The sequence below is a fragment of the Hemiscyllium ocellatum genome, chromosome 5 (assembly GCF_020745735.1).
Source record: "Hemiscyllium ocellatum isolate sHemOce1 chromosome 5, sHemOce1.pat.X.cur, whole genome shotgun sequence".
Lineage (NCBI taxonomy): Eukaryota > Metazoa > Chordata > Chondrichthyes > Orectolobiformes > Hemiscylliidae > Hemiscyllium > Hemiscyllium ocellatum.
In genome coordinates this window covers 138697042-138724174 of record NC_083405.1, presented here as the reverse complement: position 1 = coordinate 138724174, position 27133 = coordinate 138697042, and the positions used below count along the sequence as shown (strand labels likewise).

The window sequence follows — 27133 nt, the reverse complement described above, 5'->3', positions numbered from 1 at the left end:
TGACAGTAAATATCTCTCCTGATTTGGAGAGGGCCGTGACATGTTGCTAGGTGACGCCGCTGGGGGTCAGAGGTGACCACCGGCTCAATAAAACTAAGGGTTTTAATTGACCATACACAGTTCACTCTGTATTCATTTGTAGTGAGAAGTGGGAAGAAAGGGATTGTTTAAAATAATATTTGAGTTTTCCGAGGTTGGGGAAAAACAAACTGCGGGAGGGGGCGGGGTTACCAAGATGGCGGCGGTTGCCGGGGAAACGGGAGTCGGTGAAGCCTGAGGCCTAGGCCCCGTGAATGGAGCCCGCGCTCTGTCTCATCCTCCCGCGACCGGCGCTGCGTGAGTCCGGGGACTGACAGCGGCCTGAGTGGAGAGCTGTGAGTACCGGGGCGGAGCGGGAAGGGGGGGCCAGGTGCTGGGGCGGGGGGACTTGGAGTCCGGGGCCTGGCCTACAGCCCCCTCCAGGTGGGGGAGGCTCCTTCCCCCCCCCCCCCCCCCCGGGGTTTTCCTCTCTCTCAGGGTGGCCCCTTCCCCCCCTCCTCCTCACTCCCTCTTCCCCCCCCTCCTCCTCACTCCCTCTTCCCCCCCTCCTCCTCACTCCCTCCCTCTCTCCTTCCTTTTCCCCCCTCCCTCTTGACCCCCCCTTCTTGTTTCCCCCCACCCCCACCCAATCTCACAGTCCAGAGCTGCCTCAGGCTATTGATCTGGGTGGCATGGATTCATAGAAAATAGGAGTAGGAGGAGGCCATTTGGCCCTTCTGCCCTGCTCTGCCATTCAACAACAGTCAAAAATGGTGGCGCTGGAAAAGCACAGCAGGAGGAGGTGAGATGGCACCAAAAGCTGTTTACTTTTGTTCCAGCGCTTTGCGAAGGGGACTCTATCCTGGCCAGCAGGACCATGGCCTGTGATTGAGCACTTAGCAGGAAAGGACTGTGAAGTTGGACACTTTCTTCATCTCTTCAGTTTCCGTCGTTATATTCTATGTTTTGGTTTATTTTTGAGTTTTAAAGTTGTTGCTGGAGAGTGGCAACACTGTGCAACACCTTTCACTGTGTTTTCTAACAAGATGCATGTGGCATACAAATAAATAAATAAAGTCAGATCAATATGACCACAGTTGTTCAAATAACTCAGTCCCCTGTCCCCACTTTCTCTTCACTCTCCTTGATCCCTTTAGCTTTAATAGCCGTAGCTAACTTTCTCGAAAGCATTTAAATATTCTGGCTTCAATCGCTTTCTGTAACAGATTCCCCTTTCTCTGGGTGAAGATATATCTCGTCTCCTTCCTAAATGGCCTACCTTTTGTATCATTCGACTGTGATTCCTGATTCTGGACCCCACTCCCATCCGGATTGTACGTTTACCCTGTCTCTTCTTGTTAGAACTTTATAGGTTCCTATGGTAGCGATGGGAAAACTGTCAATTGTTGTTTAAAAACCCATCTAGTTCATTAATGTTTTTCGGAAGAGCAATCTACCATCCATATGAAGTCTGGTTTATGTGTGACTCCAGACCCACAGCAATGTGGTTCATTTTATCCCCCCAACCTCTGGAATAGATGAACAAGACATTTTGTTCAAAACCAGCTGGCAAAAAAGGCAGTAAACAGTCCAGACAACGATACCCACATCCTGTGGATAGGTTTTTAAAACGTCATTGGGTAAAAATCAGCCAAAACGTTCTTGTTGAGCTTCAACATTATCATCTCTCTTAACTGTTACAACTCCCACTGCAGTCTCCCTCTGGCTGCCCTCATGATGGGCATGTGCCCAAAATGTCAGTTCTCCTGCTCCTTGGATGCTGCCTGACCGGCTGTGCTTTCCCAGCACCACACTCTCGACTCTGATCTCCAGCATCTGCAGTCCTCACTTTCTACGGGAAAATAACAGGGACAAGGGCCAAAGGTCAAAATTGCAGGTAGTTTATTACCCAAGTGGGGGTTCCTGTAAGTTTTGGTGGGGGGGGGAAGAGAGAGATGCTATTAGCATTGGTGTCTGAGTTTCGTCTATTCTGAAGTGTAGGGGCAGATGTTTAGCATTGTGGCTTAGTAATTTGGGGCTTAGCTTTCAGATTTGGGCAGGGGTGTTTAGTTTCAGTGCTTTGTTGAGGGCAGACCATAACCTTTAAGGTTTGTGGGTGTTACATACTTCTGCAAACCGTCTCGGGATGTTCTATTACACTAAATCTGCTGTAAAAATATAAGTTATTGTTTAAGATGCTTTATAAATGTGTTCCTTCAATGTTGCTGTTCGTGTTGATGCAGAATGAACTCATACCTTAGTCATTTGGTTTTGTGGTTCAGTTCGCTGCCTCTGAATTTCCTTTGGAGAAAACTTTAATTTAAATTTATTCTCAAGGCTGAGTTAGCAAGATTCTCGACAGATCAGGAGTCTAAGGTTATGATGGAAGGGCAAGAAAGTGGAGTTGAGACCACACCAGATCACCCATTATTTCCTTGAATGGCAAGATTCGATGGGGAGTGCAGGAGGGTATGCCAGGAGCAACACCAAGCAAACCTGAAGATGGGGTGTCAACCTGGTGAAACTACCAAACGGGACTACATACAAGGCTGAGCTAAGAGATCCCACAACCAGTGGGATCGGTTGAAAGCTCAAATCCTGTTGCATCCTGTCTTTTTATAACACCGGAAAGTAAACAACTTGCTGAAGGAGGAAGCTGCACAAATCTCCCCATCATCAATGAATCAAGAGCCAAACATACAAGTTCAAAAGTTAGGGATGAAGCATTCATGGCAATCAGGAACCTATCTATCTCTCTTAAATACACTCAATAACCGGGCTTCCACAGCCCTCTGCGGCAAGGAGTTCCACAGATTCCCCACCCTCTAACTGAAGAAATTCCCCCTCATCTCCATTCTAAAGGGTTGTCCCTTCACTCTGAGGCTTTGCCCTCGGGTCCTCGTCTCTCCTAATAGTGGAAACATCTTCGACACATCTACTCCGTCTAGGCCCCTCCGTATTCTGTAAACTTCAATCCAATCCCACTGCCCACCACCTCCCCCATATCCTTCTAAACTCCATTGAGTACAAACCCAGAGTCCTCAACAGCTCCTCATATACAACAAGCCCTTCATCCCCAGGATCATTTTTGTAAACCTCCTCTGGACCCCTTCAAATGCCAGCAGGTTTTCCTTAGATACTGGGCCCAAAACTGCCCATAATATTCCAAATGCGCTCTGACCAGCATATCGCTGCTCTTGTATTCCAGCCCGGCAAACATTACATTTGTCTTTCTGCTTACTGAACCTACATCTTAATCTTTAAGAGAATCCTGAACTCTGGCTCCCAACTCCCTTTGTGGCTTCAGAGTGCCAGAGCCCTTTCCCCATTTAGATAATATTCGATGTTGCTATTCTTCCTAGTGAAGTACATAACCTTACATTTTCCCAAGTTTGTATTCCATCTGCCACTTCTGATACCCTACCGTATGGAAACAGGCCCAACACATCCACACTGACCTCCAAATGAGGACCCACCCAGACCCATTACCCTTCCATATATTTCCCTCTGACTACTGCACCTTACACCATGGGCACTTTAGCATGGCCCATCCACCTGACCTGCACATCTTTGTGAGAGTGGGAGGAAACCCGCACAGACACGGGGAGAATGTGCAAACTCCACATGGTCACCCGAGGCAGGAATCGAACCCAGGTCCCTGGCGCTGTGAGGCAGCAGCTCTAACCACTAAGCCACCATGCTGTCCTTCTCTGTCTACTCTCCTCATCTGTCCACGTCCTTCTGTAGTCTTCTGTTTCCTCAACATCTGTTGTTTGTCATTTTGTGCACTTAGCAACAATCCCATCAATTCCTTCATCCGGCCTAATGTGTAATGTGAATAGTTGTGGTCCCAGCACTGACCCCTTTGGAACTCCAGTGGAGACTGGCTGCCATCCTTTTATCCCCACTCTCTGCCTTCTGCCAGTAAGCCAATCCTCTGTCCAAGCCAGTACCTTACCCCTAGCATCACAGGCTCTTATCTTTAGTGGCCCCCTGTGCCTCACTTTGTCAAAGGCCTTCTGGAAACCCAAAAAGATCCAAAATTTACTGGCTCTCCTCTGTCTAACTTGCTCGTTACCTCCTGAAAGAATTCTAACAGATTTGTCAGGTGTGACCTCCCCCTGTTGAAGCTGTGCTAACTCAGCCCTATTTTACCAAGCACTTACAGGTACTCTGCAATCTCATCCTTAATAATGGACTCTTAAAATCTTACGAATGTCCAAGGTCCGGCTAATAGGTCGATTAGGTTTCTGACTTCCCTCCCTGGGTAATTTGGGAAGCACCACACAAATTCATACAAAGAGTAAGAAACAAATGAAGAGGGGAGGAGGAAGGTGAAGCATGGTAATGTTATCATTCACTTCAAGAGGACTAGAATACAAGAGCAGGGATGTGCAGCAGGGCTTTTGGGATATTGTAAGCAGTTTTTATTTATTTATTACTGTCACATGCTGAAGTGCAGTGAAAGTTGTTTTCTTACATGCTTTACAGGCAGTCTGTACTATGCAAGTGCAGCAGGGTAACAGAACAGAGTGCAGGATACAGTGTGACATTGCGAGAAGGTGCAGAGAGAGATCAACATTAACAGTGGAAGTCCATTCCTAAGCCTGCTAATGGTGGGGACGAAGCTGTTTGAATCTATTCGTATGTGTATTCAAACATTTGCATGTTCTGCCTGACAGAAGAGATTATAACCAGGGTGGGAGGGTCTCTGATGATGTTGGCTGCTTTCCCGAGGCAGTGGGAAGTATAGGCTGGTTATCCTGATGGACTGGGCTGGGTTCACAACTCTCTGGTTTGTCATGGTCTTGGGAAGTTGCCATACCGTTCCGTATGGATCCTTTCTGTGGTGCATCTGTTAAAAATGGGTCAGAGCCCCTGTGGATATGTCGAATTTCCTCAGCCTCCTAAGGAAGGAGAGGTGTTGTGCTTTCTTGTGGGTGGGCCAGGACAGATTGTTGGTGATGGTCACTCCCAGGAACCTGATGTTCACGACCATCTCCACCTCAGCCCCATTGATCCAGACGGGGGTGTACCCTCCACTCCACTTCCTGAACTCAGTGACCAGCTCCTTCGTTTTGCTGACATTGATGGATAGTGTTTTATCTTTACACAATGCTGCTAATCACTCCACCTCCTTCCTGTACTCGGGGCCATTGTTGTTTCTGATCTGACCCACATCAGTCACATCGCCAGCAAACTTGTAAATGGAGTCGGTGTGGGATTTGACCACATGGTTATGTGTGCATTAGGTGTATAGCAGGGGCTGAGTACATACTCTCTGGGGTATCGCTGTTCAGGATTATCATGGAGGGGGTGGTGTCCCCTATCCTCACTGATGGCGGTCTGTGGGTCAGGATCCATTTCCAGAAATGGGGGGCTGAGACCGAGGTCTCAGAGTTTGGGGGTGAGTTTGTTTGGAATGATGGTTTTGAAGGTGGAGCTGTCGTCAATCAACAGGAGCTTGATGGAGGTATCCTTGTTGTCCAGATATGAGTACAGAGTCAGGGAGATGGCATCTGCTGTGGACCTGTTGTAACAGTAAGTGACTTACAAAGGATCAAGGCAGGCTGGGAGGCTGGAGATGATGTGGCCATGACCAAACTCTCAAAGCACTTCATAGTGACAGAATGATGGAGGTCAGAATCACCAGGCACGTTGTATGTTGTTTTTCTTTGACATTGGGATGATGGTAGTTTCCTTGAAGCAGGTGGGAACGTCAGATCAGAGGAAGAAGAGGTTCAAGATGTCAGTGAATACTCCCACCGGCTGGTCCATGCAGGACCTGAGTGTACGGCCAGGGTCTCCACCTGGGCCTGTCCCTCTCTGTGGGTTCACCCTCAGGAAGGCCGATCTCACGTCTGTTTGAGACAAAACAGCAGATGCTGGAATCCAAACTAGACAAGCAGGAACCTGGAAGAACACAGCAAGCCAGGCAGCATCAGGAGGTGGAGAAGTCAACAAAGAAGGGTTATACTGGAAAGATTGTCTTGTCCCACCACCTGATACTGCCTGGCTTGCTGTGTTCTTCCGGCCTCCAGGAAAGATGTGCTGGAGTTAGATAGGACACGAATGATGCAGGGGATGGAGGGCCTGTCATATAAGGAGTTGTTGAGGAACCTGGGTCTGTACTCAATGGAGTTCAGAAGGATGAGGTAAGGTCTGATTGAAACTTACAAAAGGGCAGCACTGTGGCTCAGTGGTTAGCACTGCTGCCTCTCAGCACCAGGGTCCCAGGTTCGATTGCAGCCTCTAGTGACTGACTGTGTGGAGTTTGCACATTCTCCCTGTGTCTGCAGGTGCTCTGGTTTCCTCCCACAGTCCAAAGATGTGCAGGTTAGGTGAATTTACCATGCTAAATTGCCCATAGTGTTCAGGGATGTTAGGTGTATTAATCAGGGGTAAATGTAAGATAAAAGGGTAGGGGAATGGGTCTGGATGGGTTACTCTTCAGAGGGTCAGTGTGGACTTGTTGGGCCGAAGGGCCTGTTTCTACACTGTAGAGCTTCTCCATCTTCTATATACAGGGTTATAGGGTATATGAGGGGTGTGTTCGGAGGGTTGATGTGGACTTGATGAATGCTAAGAGGCCTGGATAGGGTTGACATGGAGAAGATGTTTTCACTCGCAGCAGAGATGAAGACCCAAGGGCATAGCCCTCAGTGAAGGGAAGACCATTTAGAAATTTGATGAGGGATTTCACCAGAGGATGGTGGATCCATAGAACTCGTTGCCACAGACGGCTGTGGAGACCAAGTTACTGAGTGTATTTAAGACAGAGATAGGTAGGTACCTAATTAGTGAGGGGATCGAGGGTTACAGGGAGAAGGCAGGAGAATGAGGTTGAGAAACATATCAGCAATGATGGAATGATGGCCAGAATCGATGGGCTGAATGACCTCGTTCTACTCCTATGAGATTAGCTTTTCAATTCCAGGCTTTTTTCAAATTTTTATGCTGTTATTGGACTCCTGCCCTCTCTGGATTACCCAATGCAGCAAAAGTACACAGTACATTGCCATGCTCATTAGTTGGAGCAGCTCCTTATGTTCCTTAGTGTAACAATAGCCTAGGGCACGTTCAGTGCTGTGAAGGCATACAGCCAGGCACTGCAGAGCGGGTTTGCAACTGTAAGCTCAACTTTCTGTTAATGGCAATGGAATTTTCTAGGTTACTGTGTTAGATTACACGTGAATCCTTGGCTCCGTTCAGATCCCTGCTGCTGTGTTTTGCTGATGTTTATCTGGGAAAATTATCTGGCAGTCATAAACTCAGAGCAAAGTGTGTCTTGTAATTTCACAATCAAGTAAGATCCAATGTCTGTCTGAAAACTTCAGGAAAGCTGCAAGAAAAGGAATTGAGGTTTTGTTTTGCTTTCATCCTGTGAATGAATGTTTTTTTAAAAAGAACAAACTCCAAAGATGCTCAGGGCAAAGCCAGCCTCTACTGTGCATTCCCTGCAGTGTGTGACACCACTCTTATATTAACCCCCCCCACCCTACCGCCTAACTGCGGTAGTGCTTATTTTTTCCCCCTGCCCCCATGGTGTGTGTGTGCAGGTGTGAGACACAAGGTGCACGAATCTTTATTCAAATTTCTACCACCAGGAAGAAAAGAAACACCCGAGTGGCCAGTGACAAGCAGAGCCCTTCACATTAAAGGGCAATGCTGTGTGATCAAACAGTGAAGGGGAGGGCAGGGACTAAATCAAAATAGAGTTGGAGGGGGAAATGATGCACTCCACTCCCTGCGGCGCCCACCTCTCCCTGAACAACTCCAGGGTGTTGGTGGACACTGTGCGCTCCCTCTCCAAGGACACCCGGGCCCTAACGTAGCCGTGGAAGAGGAGCAGGCAGTCGGCACTAACGACCCCCTCCACGGCCCGCTGCCTGGACCTGTTTATGGCCAGTTTGGCCAGGCCCAGGAGCAGACCCACGAGGAGGTCTTCAGACCTGCCCTCCCTCCTCCGCACCGGGTGCCCAAAGATCAGGAGCGTGGGACTGAAGTGCGACCAAAAGCAGAGGAGGAGGTTTTTAAGAAAATCAAGAAGGGAGTCCAAACGCCCGCACCCAATATACACATGGTCCACGGACTCCACAGTGCCACAGAACAAGCAGTTGGGCTGGGAGTCTGTGAACCACCGCAATGTGCGGTTGGGGGACTGCTGCATGCAGCACCCTCCACCCCAGATCCCCGAGAGAAAGGGGGAGGGACTCCTGCGTAGAGAGCCCTCCACTGGGGATCCCCAACGCCCGGTGGCAAATGGGCACGCCAAGGCATGTCCGGGCAGTGGATGAGGGAGAAGAGGTGGACGGTGTGCAGCAGCAGTCGATACAGGGCCTGCCTTTTTACGTCCGTAAAACTAAAATTCCGGAGGCGGCTCAGGGTGTGGGGCACAGGCTCCCGTGGGAAGTACGGGACCTCGGAGCCTGTGTGAAATTCCATCCACTTTATCATGCTGGTGTCAGAGGTGGATTGGGGGAAGTTTTGATGGGCTGAGAAAGGAATTCTCTTGAGCTCATGACTTCTTCCAATCACCTTAAATGTGGTGATTGCACAATACATAACATTATTTGCAGTTTCTCTGATATAGGTTGAAGCAGTCCGTGTCCAAGATCTGTACAACATCCAGTTTTGGGCTGGAAAGTGACAAATAACATTTTGCCCATACAAATGCCAGGCAAAGACCTTTTTTTAAATATAAACGAGCAGGTCAACTGTGATAACTCACCTCCTGACTCCCCAAGGTCTGTCCACCATCTACAAAGCACAAGTCAGGAGTGTGATGGAATGCTCCCAACTTGTCTGGATGGGTTCAGCCCCAACAACACTCTAAGGTCAAAACTATTCAGGACAAAGCAGCCCTCTTGATAGTCACCCTGTCCACCAACTTCAATATTCACTCCCTCCACGACCAATGCTCAGCAGCAGGGAATACCATCTACAAGGTACACGACAGAAACTGAGGCTCATTAGACAGCACTTTCCAAACCCACGATCACTTAGAGTCATAGTCATCAGATGGGCCAATGGGCTGAGAACTGGCAGATGGAGTTTAATTCAGATAAATGCGAGATGCTGCAATTTGGGACAGCAAATCTTAGCAGGACTTATACACTTAATGGTAAGGTCCTAGGGAGTGTTGCTGAACAAAGAGACCTTGGAGTGCAGGTTCATAGCTCCTTGAAAGTGGAGTCGCAGGTAGATAGGATAGTGAAGAAGGCGTTTGGTATGCTTTCCTTTATTGGTCAGAGTATTGAGTACAGGAGTTGGGAGGTCATGTTGTGGCTGTACAGGACATTGGTTAGGCCACTGTTGGAATATTGTGCAGTTCTGGTCTCCCTCCTATCGGAAGGATGTTAAGAAACTTGAAAGGGTTCAGAAAAGATTTGCAAGGATGTTGCCGGGGTTGGAGGGTTTGAGCTACAGGGAGAGGCTGAACAGGCTGGGGCTGTTTTCCCTGGAGTGTCGGAGGCTGAGGGGTGACCTTATAGAGATTTAGGGCATGGATAGGGTAAATAGACAAGGTCTTTTCCCTGGGGTCAGGGAGTCCAGAACTAGAGGACATAGGTTTAGGGTGAAAGGGGAAAGATATAAGAGAGACCTAAGGGGCAACCTTTTCACACAGAGGGTGGTACTTAAGTCTAGAAAGACAAGAGCAGCAGATATATCAGGGTACCACCAACTGCAAGTTCCCCTCCAAACCCTGACTTGGCAATATGTCACTCTTTCTTCACCGTCGCTGAGTCACATTCCTCAAATTCCCTCCTTAAGGGCATCGTGGGGCCATGTACAGCACATGGACTGCAGCGGTTCAAGAAGGCACCTCACCCCCACTTTCTCAAGGGGGTAAGGAGGGATTAAATAGATGTTGGCTCAGCCAACGACACCCAAGTCTCATCAACCATTGAAGCCAAACTAAGTGGAGGGCTTGAAGGGGATATTTGAAGCTTACTTGTTGGAGAAAGGCATGTGTGGAATGTAAACACCCACATAAACCCAGTGGACTGGATTGTTGTTGTTTTAGTTCATTCAGGGGATGTGATCAAGGCCACCGTGGGATGGCATGGTGGCTCAGTGGTTAGCACTGCTGCCTCACAGTGCCAGGGACCGGGGTTCAATTCCCACCTCGGGTGACTGTGTGGAGTTTGCACACTCTCCCCGTGTCTGTGTGGGTTTCCTCCCACAATCTAGACCTGTCCAGGTCAGGTGGATTGGCCATGGGAAAGGCCGAGGTACAGGCATAAGGTAGGGAGGTGGGTCAGTGTGGACTGGATGGGCAGAGTGACCTGCTTTTACACAGTAGGGATTTTATGGTTCACAAAGCAGTATGTCTTACCTGTTCCTAGCTACCCTTGTGATGGGGTTGGTGATTGGATGTTGTAAAGATAAGTTCAGATCTAACATAGACACCTTTTGTTTGATGAGTTAGCCTTTTATAATTGGTACAACTTGTCAATCAAGTGTTTATACAGATTTTTTCCTTGTAAAGGGACTTTTCCATTGAGTCATATAACTTGTCTGATCAATGATAAACAGTGCCACGCCCTGGTCTATCTCAGTCGCTGCTGACGGTGCACGCTGTGAACTGAGGACGGTGGTGCTTTTGATCAGGGAGCACTTGCACAGACTGGCTCACCCCTCATTCCTGGAAGCTGGATCACCAGAGTACTGCTAGTTTGGAACTGTCCTCATCTCCTTCCAGGTGGGAGGCTAATCTTTAGCGATTCTACTGTAAGAGATGTTTACGGTATAGTGTAAAGGCAGTCTCTGTGTGTCTCTGTCAGTTTTCCGAGCCTGTCTTTCCAAGTTGTTTCCTCCCTCTTTCCTCCCTCCCCTTCCTAGACGATTCCATTTCTATCTCGGGCGACTGAATCAACACAGACATTTACTATAAACCGACCGACTCCCACAACTACCTAGACTACACCTCCTCCCACCCCGCCCCCTGTAAAAACGCCAGCCCACACTCCCAATTCCTTCGTCTCTGTCGCATCTGCTCCCAGGAGGACCAGTTCCAATACCGAACAACCCAGATGGCCGCCTCCTTCAAAGACTGCAATTTCACTCCAGACGTGATCGATGATGCCCTCCACCGCATCTCCTCCACTTCCCGCTCCTCTGCCCTTGAGCCCTGCGCCTCCAATCGCCACCAGTACAGAACCCCACTGGTCCTCACCTACCACCCCACCAACCACCGTATACAGCGTATCATCCGCCGTCATTTCCACCACCTCCAAACAGACCCCACCACCAGGGATATATTTTCCTCCCCTCCCCTATCAGCATTCCGAAAAGACCACTCCCTCCGTGACTCCCTCGTCAGGTCCACACCCTCCACCAACCCAACCTCCACTCCCGGCACCTTCCCCTGCAACCGCAGGAAATGCAAAACTTGCGCCCACACCTTCCCCCTCATCTCCCTCCAAGGCCCCAAGGGATCCTTCCATATCCGTCACAAATTCACCTGCACCTCCACACACACCATTTACTGCATCCGCTGCACCCGATGTGGCCGCCTCTATATTGGGGAGACAGGCTGTCTACTTGCGGAACGTTTCAGAGAACACCTCTGGGACACCCAGACCAACCAACCCAACCATCCCGTGGCTCAACACTTCAACTTCCCCTCCCACTCCACCAAGGACATGCAGGTCCTTGGACTCCTCCATCGCCAGACCATAGCAACACGACGCCTGGAGGAAGAGCGCCTCATCTTCCGCCTAGGAACCCTCCAACCACAAGGGATGAATGCAGATTTCTCCAGCTTCCTCATTTCCCCTTCCCCCACCTTGTCTCAGTCTAATCCCTCGAACTCAGCACCGCCTTCCTAACCTGCAATCTTCTTCCCGACCTCTCCGCCCCCACCCCCTCTCTGGCCTATCACCCTCACCTTAACCTCCTTCCACCTATCGCATTTCCAACACCCCTCCCCCAAGTCCCTCCTCCCTACCTTTTATCTTAGCCTGCTGGACACACTTTCCACATTCCTGAAGAAGGGCTCATGCCCGAAACGTCGACTCTCCTGCTCCTTGGATGCTGCCTGACCTGCTGCGCTTTTCCAGCAACACATTTTCAGCTCTGATCTCCAGCATCTGCAGACCTCACTTTCTCCTTTGCAAGTTGTTTGCCAGTATTCATGCTCTCACTGGTCTGACCTTGCCTAGTAGCATCTAGCTTATAAAGCTACACCTAGATATTGAAAAAGTGCTTATCACATATCCAGCAGCACAAAGAAATCCACTCGTTTCTCGGGTTGCTGTTTGTGGACCCCTACTGTGTGGAAATTGTCTCCCTAAATGACTGAGAGAGAATCAATGACAAACCATCAGTCGGATCATGGTCATGCCCTACCATCACCACCGTGTCAGTATCCTGGGCACAGTCTGAAATGACTCCTAGTCCCCCATTAGAAGTGTGATGTTTAATTGTAGAAGTGTCGTGACTAAACTTTACCACCATTGCCTCCCATGAATATAGCATAATTGTTACAAAACCATGAATTGACTGCAGTTCCCTTCGTTGCTGCCTTCTCAGCATCAAGCACCCCTGATGAGCAGACAGCAGCTTGTCCTGAATTACAGTTGAGGGAACTGTATCTCTTTTTCCCCCGGCCTGAATTAAGGCATTCGTAAAGTCTGAAGCTGACTCCTTCTGGTAGTATCTGAGCTACATCACTGAGTAGGTGTCACTTGATGCCTCGTTCTGTGGCTTTTCTGATGATTGAGAGGATTGGATAGTAACTAGGCAAGTTTTTCAGTTGATCCTGTTTTCCTTATGGATAGAATATAAACGGGGAGTTTCCCGTGTTGGAAATGGGAGTGCACAGATTTAAGGTGATTGGCTAAAGAAGCAACAATACCTGCAGAGAGACTTTCAGACAGCAAGTGGTTAGGATCTGGAATGCACTGCCTGAGACTGTGTGGAGGCTTCAGTTGAGGTATTCGAGGGGCAATCACATTATTACTGGTAAAGGCACAGTGTGCAGAGCTATGGAGGAAAGGCTAGGGAGTGGCACTTGGTAAATTGCTTCTACAGTTTGTTGATGCAGGTAAGTCTGTTCAAACAGCCTCTGTCTGTACTGTAACTGTTGTGATTCTGTGATATTGTAGCTGGATCAGCAAGGCCAGTGGATTCAGCCTTTGAGCACCAGATCTGGATGGTTGACAGGCTGTTGCCTGTACTGCACTGACGGCATTCAGCTGCTTCAGGATGTTAATCCTGTACCTGAGTCTCAGCAGCGACACCTCCGTTAAAACACCAGCAAGCATCTTAGATTAACCTCCTGCTCTGCCATGGATGAGGTACCCATGTGGGGAAGAGAATCCTGAGCTTGAGAAGAACAACAAAATATATTTTCTTGCATTGAAAAGAGAACTTGTGCCTTGTCTGTTATCTCCAGTCTCCTGTTACTTCGATATACAGTAAGCTGGCTGTAGTGTGACATACAGTCACCAGTTAAAGCAGACCTAGACACAGATGTTGGAGGGAATCCTGAGGGGCAGGATGTACGTGTATTTGGAAAGGCAAGGACTGATTAGGGATAGTCAACGTGGCTTTGTGTGGGAAATCATGTCTCACAAACTTGATTGAGTTTGTAACAAAGAGGATTGATGAGGGCAGAGCAGTAGATGTGATCTATATGGAGTTCAGTAAGGCGTTCGACAAGGTTCCCTCTGGGAGACTAGTTAGCAAGGTTAGATCTCATGGAATACAGGGAAAACTCTCCATTTGGATACAGAACTGGCTCAAAGGTAGAAGACAGAGGGTGGTGGTGGAGGGTTGTTTTTCAGACTAGAGGCCTATGACCAGTGGAGTGCCACAAGGATTGGTGCTGGGTCCACTACTATTCGTCATTTATATAAATGATTTGGATGTGAGTATAAAAGGTATAGCTAGTAAGTTTGCAAATGACACCAAAATTGGAGGTGTAGTGGACAGCGAAGAGGGTTACCTCAGATTACAACAGGATCTTGGTCAGATGGGCCAATGGGCTGAGAAGTGGCAGATGGAATTTAATTCCGATAAATGCGAGGTGTGCATTTTGGGAAAGCAAATCTTAGCAGGACTTATACACTTAATGGTAAGGTCCTGGGGAGTGTTGCTGAACAAAGAGACCTTGGAGTGCCGGTTCATAGCTCCTTGAAAGTGGAGTCACAGGCAGATAGGATAGTGAAGGCGGCGTTTGGTATGCTTTCCTTTATTGGTCAGAGTATTGAATAGAGGAGTTGGGAGGTCATGTTGTGGCTGTACAGGACATTGGTTAGGCCACTGTTGGAATACTGTGTGCAGTTCTGGTCTCCTTCCTATCGGAAAGATGTTGTGAAACTTGAAAGGGTTCAGAAAAGATTTACAAAGATGTTGCCAGGGTTGGAGGATCTGAGCTACAGGGAGAGGCTGAACAGGCTGGGGCTGTTTTCCCTGGAGTGTCGGAGGCTGAGGGGTGACCTTGTAGTGGTTTAAAAATTGAGGGGCATGGATAGGATAAATAGACAAAGTCTTTTCCCTGGGGTGGGGGAGTCCAGAACTAGAGGGCATAGGTTTAGGGTGAGAGGGGAAAGATATAAAAGAGACCTAAGGGGCAACGTTTTCACACAGAGGGTGGTACGTGTATGGAATGAGCTGCCAGAGGATGTGGTGGAGGCTGGTACAATTGCAACATTTAAGAGGCATTTGGATGGGTATATGAATAGGAAGGGTTTGGAGGGATATGGGCCGGGTGCTGGCAGGTGGGACTAGATTGGGTTGGGATATCTGGTTGGCATGGACAGGTTGGACTGAAGGGTCTGTTTCCATGCTGTACATCTCTGACTGTATGACACAGTAGTCTGGAGCTCGGATCCCAGACAGGAAACCACTTCATTTGTTCTACTCTATCTATCCAGTAACTGGGCCTTCCTGGGATCAGCTGCAAATGTGTTGCTGGTCAAAGCACAGCAGGCCAGGCAGCATCTCAGGAATAGAGAATTCGACGTTTCGAGCATAAGCCCTTCATCAGGACTCGAAACGTCGAATTCTCTATTCCTGAGATGCTGCCTGGCCTGCTGTGCTTTGACCAGCAACACATTTGCAGCTGTGATCTCCAGCATCTGCAGACCTCATTTTTTACCCTTCCTGGGATCAGTGTAATAACTCTTTCTGTGTTGTTAATTACATTTATCCTCAGGGGAGGAGCTTGACAGGGGGATTAAACCAACACATAAGACTACTTCAGTCATTGTATAAAATTCACATCAGACTGGGATGTGTTTTTCAAGTAATAAAAACCAATTGTTTCCTATCTGAAAGGTAAAATGCAACTTCAGCAACAAGATGTGGAAGTACCGATGTTGGGCTGGGGTGGGCAGAGTCAGAAATCACACAACACCAGGTTAGAGTCCAACAGGTTAATTTGAGATCAGAAACTTTCAGAGCAGAGTCCCTTCGTCAAGTGAAGTGAGAAGGAAGAATACAGAATTTACGTGCAGAGTGTTCAAAAGGCCATACATACTGGGAGTGGGGTGTCGAATAAAGAGTCTCTGCTGGTAACTAAGGGTGTTAGATGGGTCAGGAGATGTGGCTAGTTTAGTTTGTGAAATTTGCTTGGAATTGACAATTGTACTGAAGGATCTGTCTCTAAAACAGCCAAAACCTAACCACCACCCTTGGCATTCATTGGTATTACCATCACTCAATCTCCCACTATCTGCAACCTTGGGTTTACCATTGACCAGAAATTCGACGAGGTTCACCATATAAACACAGTGACTACAGGAGCAGGTCGGAGGCTGGGAATCCTGCAGCAAGTAACTCACCACCTGACACCCCAAACCTGTCCACCATCTACAAGGTACAAGTCAGGAGGGTGATGGAATACTCCCCACTTGCCCCTGGGTGGGGGCAGCTCTGACAACACTTGAGCAGCTTGACACCATCAGGACAAAGCAGCCGCTTGATTGGCCCCACATCCACAAACATCCCCTCCCTCACCCCCCACCCACACTCAGTAACAGCAGTGTGTACCGTCCCCTCCCTCCCCCACCCACACTCAGTAGCAGCAGTGTGTACCGTCCCCTCCCTCCCCCACCCACGCTCAGTAACAGCAGTGTGTACCGTCCCCTCCCTCCCCCTACCCACGCTCAGTAACAGCAGTGTGTACCGTCCCCTCCCTCCCCCACCCACGCTCAGTAACAGCAGTGTGTACCATCCCCTCCCTCCCCCTACCCACGCTCAGTAACAGCAGTGTGTACCATCCCCTCCCTCCCCCTACCCACGCTCAGTAACAGCAGTGTGTACCGTCCCCTCCCTCCCCCTCACCCACGCTCAGTAACAGCAGTGTGTACCGTCCCCTCCCTCCCCCACCCACGCTCAGTAACAGCAGTGTGTACCATCCCCTCCCTCCCCCTACCCACGCTCAGTAACAGCAGTGTGTACCGTCCCCTCCCTCCCCCTCACCCACGCTCAGTAACAGCAGTGTGTACCGTCCCCTCCCTCCCCCACCCACGCTCAGTAACAGCAGTGTGTACCGTCCCCTCCCTCCCCCACCCACGCTCAGTAACAGCAGTGTGTACCGTCCCCTCCCTCCCCCTACCCACGCTCAGTAACAGCAGTGTGTACCATCCCCTCCCTCCCCCTACCCACGCTCAGTAACAGCAGTGTGTACCGTCCCCTCCCTCCCCCACCCACGCTCAGTAACAGCAGTGTGTACCATCCCCTCCCTCCCCCACCCACACTCAGTAACGGCAGTGTGTACCGCCCCTCCCCCCCACCCCCACCCACGCTCAGTAACAGCAGTGTGTACTGTCAGATGCACGACAGAAACTCAGCAAAGACCCTCAGACAGCACCTCCCAAATCCACGACCACTTCCGTCTTGAAGGACAAGGGCAGCAGATACACGGGAACCCCACCCCCTGCAAGTTCCCCTCCAAGTCGCTCACCATCCTGACTTGGGAATCTGTCGCTATTCTTTTATTGTTGCTGGGTCAGAATCCTGGAATTCCCTTCCTAAAGGTGTTGTTTAGTGATAGCGTGCATTATGTTGTTAGTTTTTGTTTGAACTAATATTGTCAGTAGCTTGTATTCCTACCTGATGTTTGTGTGTTTACTGAGGTCACCATTATGACAATGATTTTAATACTGTGGAGTGGTTTGTTTCTTTGAATGTTTCAGTTCAAATGACTGCAGCCTGGATTGGAGCTATCCTGGTGTTGAATATGCTATTCTCTCTCTCTGGATGCAGGTAGCTGAGTGCACTGTGTGGTCTTTTTATTTCCTTGTAGACCTGGCTGTTCTAGCACCCTCCTGAAGGGCTTATGCTCGAAATGTCAAATTCTCTATTCCTGAGATGCTGCCTGGCCTGCTGTGCTTTGACCAGCAACACATTTGCAGCAGCATCTTCCACCCTCCATTAGCTCAATCATATTGACGACCGATTTGCATTTCTGTAGCACCTCTCATAGTCAAACTTTGCAGCCAATGAAGTACTTTTGAAGTGCCATTCCTATTGTAAAATTGGAAACACGGTAGCCAATCTGCACGTAGCAACTTACTACGGAGATCAAGAAATGATCTAATTGAAACGCACAGGATTCCTAAGGGGCTTGACAGAGTGAATACTGAGCAGATGCTCTCCCTCATGGGAAAGACCAGGACCAGAGAGCATAGTCTCAGAGTAAAGGGGCACCAGTTTAAGATTGAGATGATGAGAAGGCATTTCTTCTCCCAGAAGGTTAAGTCTTTGGAACTCCTTGTCACAGAGAGGTATGGGGGCAGAGTCGGTTCTGCTATAACGCGGTAGTTCCCTTTTCATACAACCCCTTGTTATGAGAAAATCACGCAATAGCATTACCCTTTGAACTAATGGGGCTGGAATCATTGTCTAACCAACATACACTTTAAAAGTCAGCCCCCAATTTGTCGATTGTGCACATTAACAAAACACGTGTTATAGCAGAACCACCGGTGTATTTAAGGCTGAATGTCGATCGAGTTCTGATTCATTGGGAAGTGAAGGTGAGGGGAAAAGGCAAGAACGTGAAGATGAGGCATGTCTGATCGGGGTGATCTGATTCAAAGATGAAGCAGGCTCAAAGGGCCTGGTAACCTACTCCTGGTCCTATTTCTGATGGTCTTAATGGTAACATTGAGTAAGGGAGGAATATTGACCAGGACGTTGAGGACACTCCCTAGATCTTCTTCAAAATAGTGCCCTGGGAGCTTTTACTTCCACTCCAACAGGCTGATGGGGCCTCCATTTAACTTCTGATCTGAAGGATGGTATCTTCGCTGCACTGGTGTGTCTGCCTAGAGTTTGGTGCTGAATCTCCTGTTGGACCTGAACCCAGAGCCTTGTGACTCCAGGAAGAGTGCTACCAGTTCAGCCACTGTTCATCCAAACTCAGCATGCTTCCTCACTTTGTGCCAACTAGCCAGTACTCCTGTGCTCTCTGGCCTCCTCTTGCTCACTCAGTTTTAAAGTTCCTCAACAAAAATAAAAATCATTGGAGGACCTCAGCAGCATTGTGAAGAGAAATCAGAGTTCATGTTTCTCTAACAAATTGTTTTAAATTTTCAGCATCGATAGTTCTTTATTTTATTTTAAAACTCCTATCTTTGATGAAAAATCCTTCTCCACTTCTGCAAGCTACACTAATCCCTCTGAGTTATCTGCACTGGCCTCGTACACATGCTCTGTTTTAATCACCTCACCATTGGCAGCCTTACCTTCAGTCACCTGGGCCTTAAACTCTTACATTTCAATCCTTAAACCTCTCCACCTCTCTCCTCCGTTAAGGCGCTCCTTAAAACCTGCTTCATTAATCAAGTTTTTGATCACTTTTTGAAAATTCATCCACAGGATGTGGGCACTGTGGGCTGTACCAGCAACTGTTGCTCTTGAGACGATGGAGGTGAGCTGCTTTCTTGACTCACTGTAGTCTGTGTGCCGGATGTACGCGCGATGGGGTGTCTGTGTGCTGGACGTACACACACTGGGGTGTCTGTGTGCTGGACGTGCACACACTGGGGTGTCTGTGTGCTGGACGTGCACACACTGGGGTGTGTGTGTGCCGGACGTGCACACACTGGGGTGTGTGTGTGCTGGACGTGCACACACTGGGGTGTGTGTGTGCTGGACGTGCACACACTGGGGTGTGTGTGTGCTGGACGTGCACACACTGGGGTGTGTGTGTGCTGGACGTGCACACACTGGGGTGTGTGTGTGCCGGACGTGCACACACTGGGGTGTCTGTGTGCTGGACGTGCACACACTGGGGTGTCTGTGTGCCGGACGTGCACACACTGGGGTGTGTGTGTGCCGGACGTACACACACTGGGGTGTGTGTGTGCCGGACGTGCACACACTGGGGGGGGGTGTGTGCCGGACGTGCACACACTGGGGGGGGGTGTGTGCCGGACGTGCACACACTGGGGGGGGGTGTGTGCCGGACGTGCACACACTGGGGGGGGGTGTGTGCCGGACGTGCACACACTGGGGGGGGGGTGTGTGCCGGACGTGCACACACTGGGGGGGGGTGTGTGCCGGACGTGCACACACTGGGGGGGGGTGTGTGCCGGACGTGCACACACTGGGGGGGGGGTGTGTGCCGGACGTGCACACACTGGGGGGGGGGTGTGTGCCAGACGTGCACACACTGGGGGGGGGTGTGTGCCGGACGTGCACACACTGGGGGGGGGTGTGTGCCGGACGTGCACACACTGGGGGGGGGGGGTGTGCCGGACGTGCACACACTTGGGGGGGGGGGGTGTGCCGGACGTGCACACACTTGGGGGGGGGGGTGTGCCGGACGTGCACACACTTGGGGGGGGGGGGTGTGCCGGACGTGCACACACTGGGGGGGGGGGGGGTGTGCCGGACGTGCACGCAATGCCGTTAGGGAGGGCATTCCAGGATTTTGACCTAGCAGTACTGAAGCAATGCAGTTGCAAGTTGTTGGCTTAGTATTGTTTGGACTTAGTTTCTGAGTGATAGTTGAACTGATGGTAAGGATATTGTCCTCTTTTTACGAGCTGCTGGTATTTCCATCTTGCTGAAATCTGGCCATGCTGCACAATACTTTATTAGCAGCCCCTGTCCTCCCCAACCCCAAAGAGGTCTCTGTTCCTGCATACCTTTTTAAAATTGTACCATTTCCTTTAGACTGCCCCTCCCCACCTTCCTACCAAGGTGGGTCACTGTATAATTGTCACCTGTCTAGGTACTGCATACAGCACTGAAGGAGCACGGCACTGTCAGAAATGTCATCTTTTCAATTAAGCCATTAAGTTCCAACAGATGGATGGAAACAATCACATTGCCCGTTTTGTTTCCTAGTGTCCTGGTCAATATTTATCCTCATTCAGCCATAGGTCTGATTATTAGTCTGTTTGCAGTGTGTGGAAGCTTACTGTGTGTAAATTGATTTCAGCATTTCCTGCATTACAACAAAGTTCTTCTTTGGCTTTTGGGAGAGCGTTGGGAGAACATTTTAGGATGGTATGAGGACGTGCTGAGTGAGATATAACTAAGTCTTTTTCTTTCAAATAAATTACATCTGCCCTGCACATGTACCTGCTTGCACCCCCAAGTCTGGCTGTGTCTTTCTAAAGCCCACCACTACCATGGGCTGCACGGTGACACAGTGGTTAGCACTGCTGCCTCACAGCGCCAGAGACCTGGGTTCAATTCCCACCTCAGGAACTGACTGTATGAAGTTGCTCCAGTTTCCTCCCACAATCCAAAGATGTGCAGGTTAGGTGAATTGGCCACGCTAAATTATCCGTAGTGTTAGGTAAGGGATAAATGTAGGGATATGGGTGTGTTGCGCTTCGGTGGGTCATTGTGGACTTGTTGGGCCGAAGGGCCTGTTTCCACACTGTAAGTAATCTAATCTAATCTAATACTCTCCTCGAAAACTTGTAATGTTTCCCAGCTTGGTGTCATCTGTCAACTTTGAAATTTCACTTCATGTACGTATAATCCAATCATCAGAAAGGGCACTGCTGTATACGCAACACTCCCCACCACTCCCCCAGGAAAAACAGCCCCTTCAGTATTTTTTAGAACATGGTTTTTCTTTTAATACATTTCAACTTTTCTAAAATGTGTTTTTTCATGGGGTGTGGGTGTTGCTGACGAGGTCAGCGTGTGACTCCACATCCACAGCAGTCTGGTTGACTCCACTCAAGGGCAATAAATACTGGCCTTGCTGGTGGCACCCACATCCCGTGAAGGATTGATGCCCATCCTGAGCTGCTCCTCTTCAAAGTGGCTTGCTCACCTCCAGAGTTCATGGGGACAGACAGGAAAGTGGAGTCAAGACTTCTATCTACCTTATTGAATGGGGCAGTAGACTCAAAGGGCCAAATGGCCTTCTCCCACTCCCAAGTTCCATGTTCCATTTCAGGGGACAGTTAAGAGGCAGCACATTGCTGTGGGTCTGGGGTCACATGTAGGCCAGACCAGGTAAGGATGGTAGATTTCTTCCCTAAAGGACATTAGTGAACCCAGTGAGCTTTTAGAACAATCAGTGACCCCCCCCCCCCACCCCCAAACCTCTCCTCTTGGCTGAGGTATGGTGGTTCTCGGATTAATTCACTACCAGTCGTCTCTCTCTCTAATGAGAGAGCAGCTCTATGTTATGGTAAGAGTATGGGCACACATGGTCACCCACGACGAGCTTTATATTCTAGCTTTATGAATTGAATTTTAGTTCCACCACCTGCTGTGATGAAATTTGAACCCATGTCCCCAAAACCTTCACCTTTGGAGTGCTAGTCCAGTGACATTATGACTGAGTCACCATCCTGTGTCTCTTTCCTGTTTGTCTACTATCTCTTCCTTTACATGAGTGAAAACACGTGCAAAGTATCTCTGTCTCTACAAACACAGAAACTAGCTGCAGGAATAGGCCATTCAGCCCTAAGAGCCTGTCCCACCTGTGACCATAGCTGATCATGTGATCTCGGTATCCCACTCCCATCCTCTCTCCATACCCCTTAATCCCTTTAGCCCCAAGGACCACATCCAGCTCCCTCTTGAATATATCTAACAAACTGGTCCTCTAAGCTTCCTGTGGGAGAGAATTCCACAGGTTCGCAACTCTGAGTGAAAAAATTCTTCCTCATCTCAGTGCTGAATGGATTACCCATATTCTGGACTTTCCCAACATCAGGAACATTCTTCCCTCATCTAGCCTGTCCAGTCCCATCAGGATTTTGTGTTTCTATGAGAATACCCCACAATCTTCTAAATCCCATTGAGTAGAAGCCCACTCGATCCAGTCTGTCCTCATACATCGATCCTGCCATCCTGGGAATCAGTCTGGGGAAACCTCAGTGGACTCCCTCAGGAGCAAGAATGTCCTTCCTCAGACTAGGAGACTGAAACTGCACACAATACTCAAGGGGTGACCTCACCACGGCCCTGTGTAACTGCAGCAAGACATCCTTACTCCGATACTCAAACCCTCTCACTATGAACACCAGCATGCCATTAGCTTTCCTCACTGCCTGCTGTACCTGCATGCCCAACCTTCAGCGACTGTTCCACCATGGCACCCAGGTCTTGCTGTATCTCACCGTTCAGATCTTAATCTGCCTTCCTGTTTTTGTGACCAAAGTGAATAACCTCACATTTATTCACATGATATTGTATTTGCCCACTCAGTCAGTCTGTCCAAGTCACCCTGCAGCCTCCTAGCATCCTCCTCCCAGCACACACTGCCACCCAGCTTAGTGTCATCTACAAATGTGGAGATACTGCATTCAATTCCTTTATCCAAATGGATAATGTGTATTGTGAACAGCTGGGGTCCCAGCACTGAACCCTGCAGCACCCCACTCATCACTGCCTCCCACTCTGAAAAGGATCAGTTTATTCCAACTCTCTGCTTCCTGTCTGCCAACCATGTCAATACATTACTTCCAAAACCAGGAGCTTTAATTTTGCTGAGTAAACTCTTGTGTGGGACCTTGTCAAAAGCCTTTTGAAAGTTCAGAAACACAGCATCTGCTGATTCACCCTTGAGCACTCAACTGGTCACATCCTCCAAACATTCCAGAAGATCTGTCGAGCATGATTTTTCTTCAGTGAATCCGTGCTGACTAGGACCGATTCTGTCACCACTTAGAGTCATAGAGATGTACAGCACGGAAACAGACCCTTCGGTCCAACCTGTCCATGCCGACCAGATATCCCAACCCAGTCTAGTCCCACCTGCCAGCACCCGGCCCATATCCCTCCAAACCCTTCCTATTCATATACCCATCCAAACGCCTCTTAATGTTGCAATTGTACCAGCCTCCTCCACATCCTCTGGCAGCTCATTCCATACACGTACCACCCTCTGTGTGAAAAAATTGCCCCTTAGGTCTCTTTTATATCTTTCACCTCTCACCCTAAACCTGTGCCCTCTAGTTCTGGACTCCCCAACCCCAGGGAAAAGTCTTTGCCTATTTATCCTATCCATGCCCCTCATGATTTTGTAAACCTCTATAAGGTCACCCCACAGCCTCCGACGCTCCAGGGAAAACAGCCCCAGCCTGTTCAGCCTCTCCCTGTAGCTCAGATCCTCCAACCCTGGCAACACCCTTGTAAATCTTTTCTGAACCCTTTCAAGTTCCACAACATCTTTCTGATAGGAAGGAGACCAGACTTGCACACGATATCCCAACAGTTTCCAAATACTCAGTTATTACATCACTAATGATTGGCTGCAGGGAAAATGGAGTTAATGTCAGGCTAACCAGTCTATAATTGCCCATTTTCTCTCTCCCTCCTTCCTTAAGTGAGGTTATGTTAGCTACAAGAAGACTCTTTGGGCATAATTGACCGTACCTTTACCCTGAGTACTACTTAAAAATCATAATGGAATGGAATCCTGTTTAATCTATTCAAGCTCATTCCATTTTTTTCCCTTGATCCTTTTCTGTTCCTCTCTTGCCCTTGGATTACTATATTGCTTGGATTAATACCACATGGATCGGTTGTCTTGTTACAGCCCATCGCGAGAAGTCCCTTAATTCAGTCTTGTTAAATATGATTTCATTATATCTGTTTTCATAATTCAGTGACCTGGAATCAAAAGCACGTACCCAGTACAGTACCAGTAATGTCTTAATCTCCACCCCAGCCCGTCCCAAAGACCGACACAGCCTGGAAATGCGAGAAAGGTGGGTGGGCCCAGGGTTTCCTTTTATTTATTGCAACCACAAGCAAACAGAGGAGTTTTAAGTTGGTCTTGGAGAATCAGGAGAGGCAACCTATGCACATACGAGCCTAACACCGTAGGTTTGAGAAAATATTCCTTTTCTTGGGCTGCTGCCTTTTCTTTGGCTTGTAATACAGCAGATAGATTTGGGGTGGCACTGGAGAATACCTGCTGGCTTCTCTTGTTTGCTGCTTTCGGCGAGGGGTGCAGGTCTCCTTTTTGGATCTGAAGGTAGGGCTCTTGTATCGCCTGAAGCATAGTTGCACCACTGCGTTAACCGGGGGCCTTCGTTGTCGTTGTTGTTGTCGTCGTCGTTGTCTCTGTCTCTGGAACTTCCTTCTCCTTCGCTTTTTCCCGTGACATTTGCATTTGAAACCTTTTCGACATGCCATGGTTAAGTTGCCTCCCTTGACCCTGCTTGTCCACCCTTCACCCAGTCTTGCTATGTCTGGGCACAGTGGCGCCTGGCAATGAAATGATACAGCACATTGTGATGAACTGCTTGTGAGGTACTGATAGCAAGTGATGAACATCCAGCTGCCTTATTAGGGCATGCAGCTACCTCCCCAGGAAGAGAGAGGGGGGGCTGATGTATTTATCCTGTATTTACTCAGTAGCTTACTGAGGGGCCTGTCTTCCTTGGTACGTTTGGACTGAGGGTATGTTCCACCAGGCACAGTAGAATCACAGTCAGTCTGAGGCTTCTTATGTCTGTCACCTCAAGTTGTGACTGAGAGGAGGAAAGGACACCAAAGTTTTTTATCCAGCTAACACTGTGGCCAGGATTTGGTTGTGATTTGTTCAGTGCTGAGAAGTGTGGAAAGCAGTTCAGATCGATGGAGCTACAGGTCGGGAAGATTATCAACCACCATCAGCTACAAATAGTCTAATTCTTCCTTCTTATTGTAACATCCAAACATTTCTTAGAATGCTTTCAACACAGGAGGAGCTTATTCGGCCCATTCTATCCATGCTGTCTGTCTAAGAGGAGGACTCATCAAGTCCCACATCCCCATTTATTCCCCATAGGCCAGTACATTCATCCCTTCAAATAAGGGTTCAATTCTCTTCTAATTGAACCTGCTTTCACTGCACTCTATCTGTTCTCACTAAACTCCTCATCTGTTTGAACCTCTCCAGCAAATAGAGTCATAGAGATGTACAGCATGGACACAGATCCTTTGGTCCAACCTGTCCATGCCAACCAGATATCCCAAACCAATCTAGTCCCACCTGCCAGCACCCAGCCCATATCCCTCCAAACCCTTCCTATTCATATACCCATCCAAATGCCTTTTAAATGTACCAGCCTCCTCCACTTCCTCTGGCAGCTCATTCCATACATGTACCGCCCTCTACGTGAAAAAAATGCCCCTTAGGTCTCTTTTATATCTTTCCTCTCTCACCCTAAACGTATGCCCTTTTGTTCTGGACTCTCTGACCCCAGGGAAAAGACTTTGCCTATTTATCCTATCCATGCCCCTTATAATTTTGTAAACCTCTATAAGGTCACCCCTCAGCCTCCGACACTCCAGGGAAAACAGCCCCAGCCTGTTCAGCCTCTCCCTATAGCTCAAATCCTCCAACCTTGGCAACATCCTTGTAAATCTTTTCTGAACCCTTTCAAGTTTCACAACATCTTTCCGATAGGAAGGAGACCAGAATTGCATGCGATCTCTGCTTAACATCTTCCTCCTCCAATAGGACTGTCCCAACATCTCCACTCTAACCATGTAACTGAAGTCCCTCATCCCTGGAGCCAATTGTGTAAATCTTTTCTCCACCCCTCTGCCTTCACATCTTTCCTAAAGTGTCATGCCCAGAACTAGATACACTATTCCAACTGAGGCTACGCTAGTATTTCCTCCAGGTTTATCATCACTTCACATCTGTTCTGTACATTCCTGTTAAGAAACTCAAGGGGACTGTATGCTTTAGTTTCCACTCTCTCTGCTACCTTCAGTGTTCTCTCTGCTCCTGCACATCTTTCAGCATTGTTGTCTTTGTTTATGTTGTCTCTTCATGTTATTCTTTCCAAAGTCGATCTGTGCACCCTTTCCTACATTTAATTTCATCTGCTGCATGTCTGCCCATTCTATTCCTCTGCCTCTGTTGTATTCAGATCTGTCCTACTATCCCTCACATAGATCACAATGCTTTCAGGTTTTGTTGTCTTCCGATGTTGACATTGTGCTCTGGGCACCCAGCCCTAGGTTGTTTTGTATACATCAGGGAGAGCAAGAGTCCTGACGCTGACCCTGGGGGAACCCCCACTATCAACCTTCCTCCAGTCCAAAAGCAGCCATTCCCCTCCCCTTTTCTGTTCCCTTTTATATCTGTCATTACTGTCCCCTTTATTCAATGAATTTTGTCAAAAGCCAAGTGTTGTTCCCTCCTGGTCAGATTGTGCGTATGTACTCCTGGGTTCAAAGACCGAATCAATTTGGCCAGAGCCAAAGAGCAGTAATGACACTGCTTGGTGTAGTCTATACACTGGAAAGTCACATTGAATAGAAAATTACAGACAGTTATGAGAATTATAGAGTTGTAATATCTATTCTGATCGAGATTGGGATCATAACATGAAAGACAGAGAAAGAGAAGCGTTTCTAGGTTATGTTTAGAAAGATTTTTTTGTGGAGCATGTTTCCATTCTAACTAGAAAGTCCTGGCTGGGCCTGGTTCTTGAAAATAAGGTGGATAAAGGGAACAACTGTATCACCCTGGAACAGAGTGACGATGAGAGTGGTGCTGGAAAAGCACAGCAGGTCAGGCAGCATCCAAGGAGCAGGAGAATCAACATTCAGGCAGGAGCCCTTCATCCTGATGAAGGGTTTTTGCCCAAAATGTCAATTTTCCTGCTCCTTGGATGCTGCCTGACCTGCTGTGCTTTTCCAGCACCACTCTCATCTTGACTCTAATCTC

The 27133-nt window shown here is 48.7% G+C and overlaps 1 protein-coding gene across 5 annotated transcripts in view; it reads left to right on the top strand.

Moving 5' to 3' along the window:
* Positions 1 to 256: 256 nt before the first annotated feature.
* The window catches only part of ppp1r16a (protein phosphatase 1, regulatory subunit 16A), an 84196-nt gene continuing 57319 nt past the window's right edge, over positions 257 to 27133 (top strand). For 3 of the 5 annotated variants that reach the window (XM_060825256.1, XM_060825255.1, XM_060825258.1), the window contains exon 1: positions 257 to 374. The gene's annotated coding sequence lies outside the window, so the exon portion shown is untranslated. Of the gene's footprint in view, positions 375 to 10618; positions 10724 to 27133 lie in introns of those variants that run through there. The other 2 variants (XM_060825257.1, XM_060825260.1) reach the window with 2 other exon arrangements.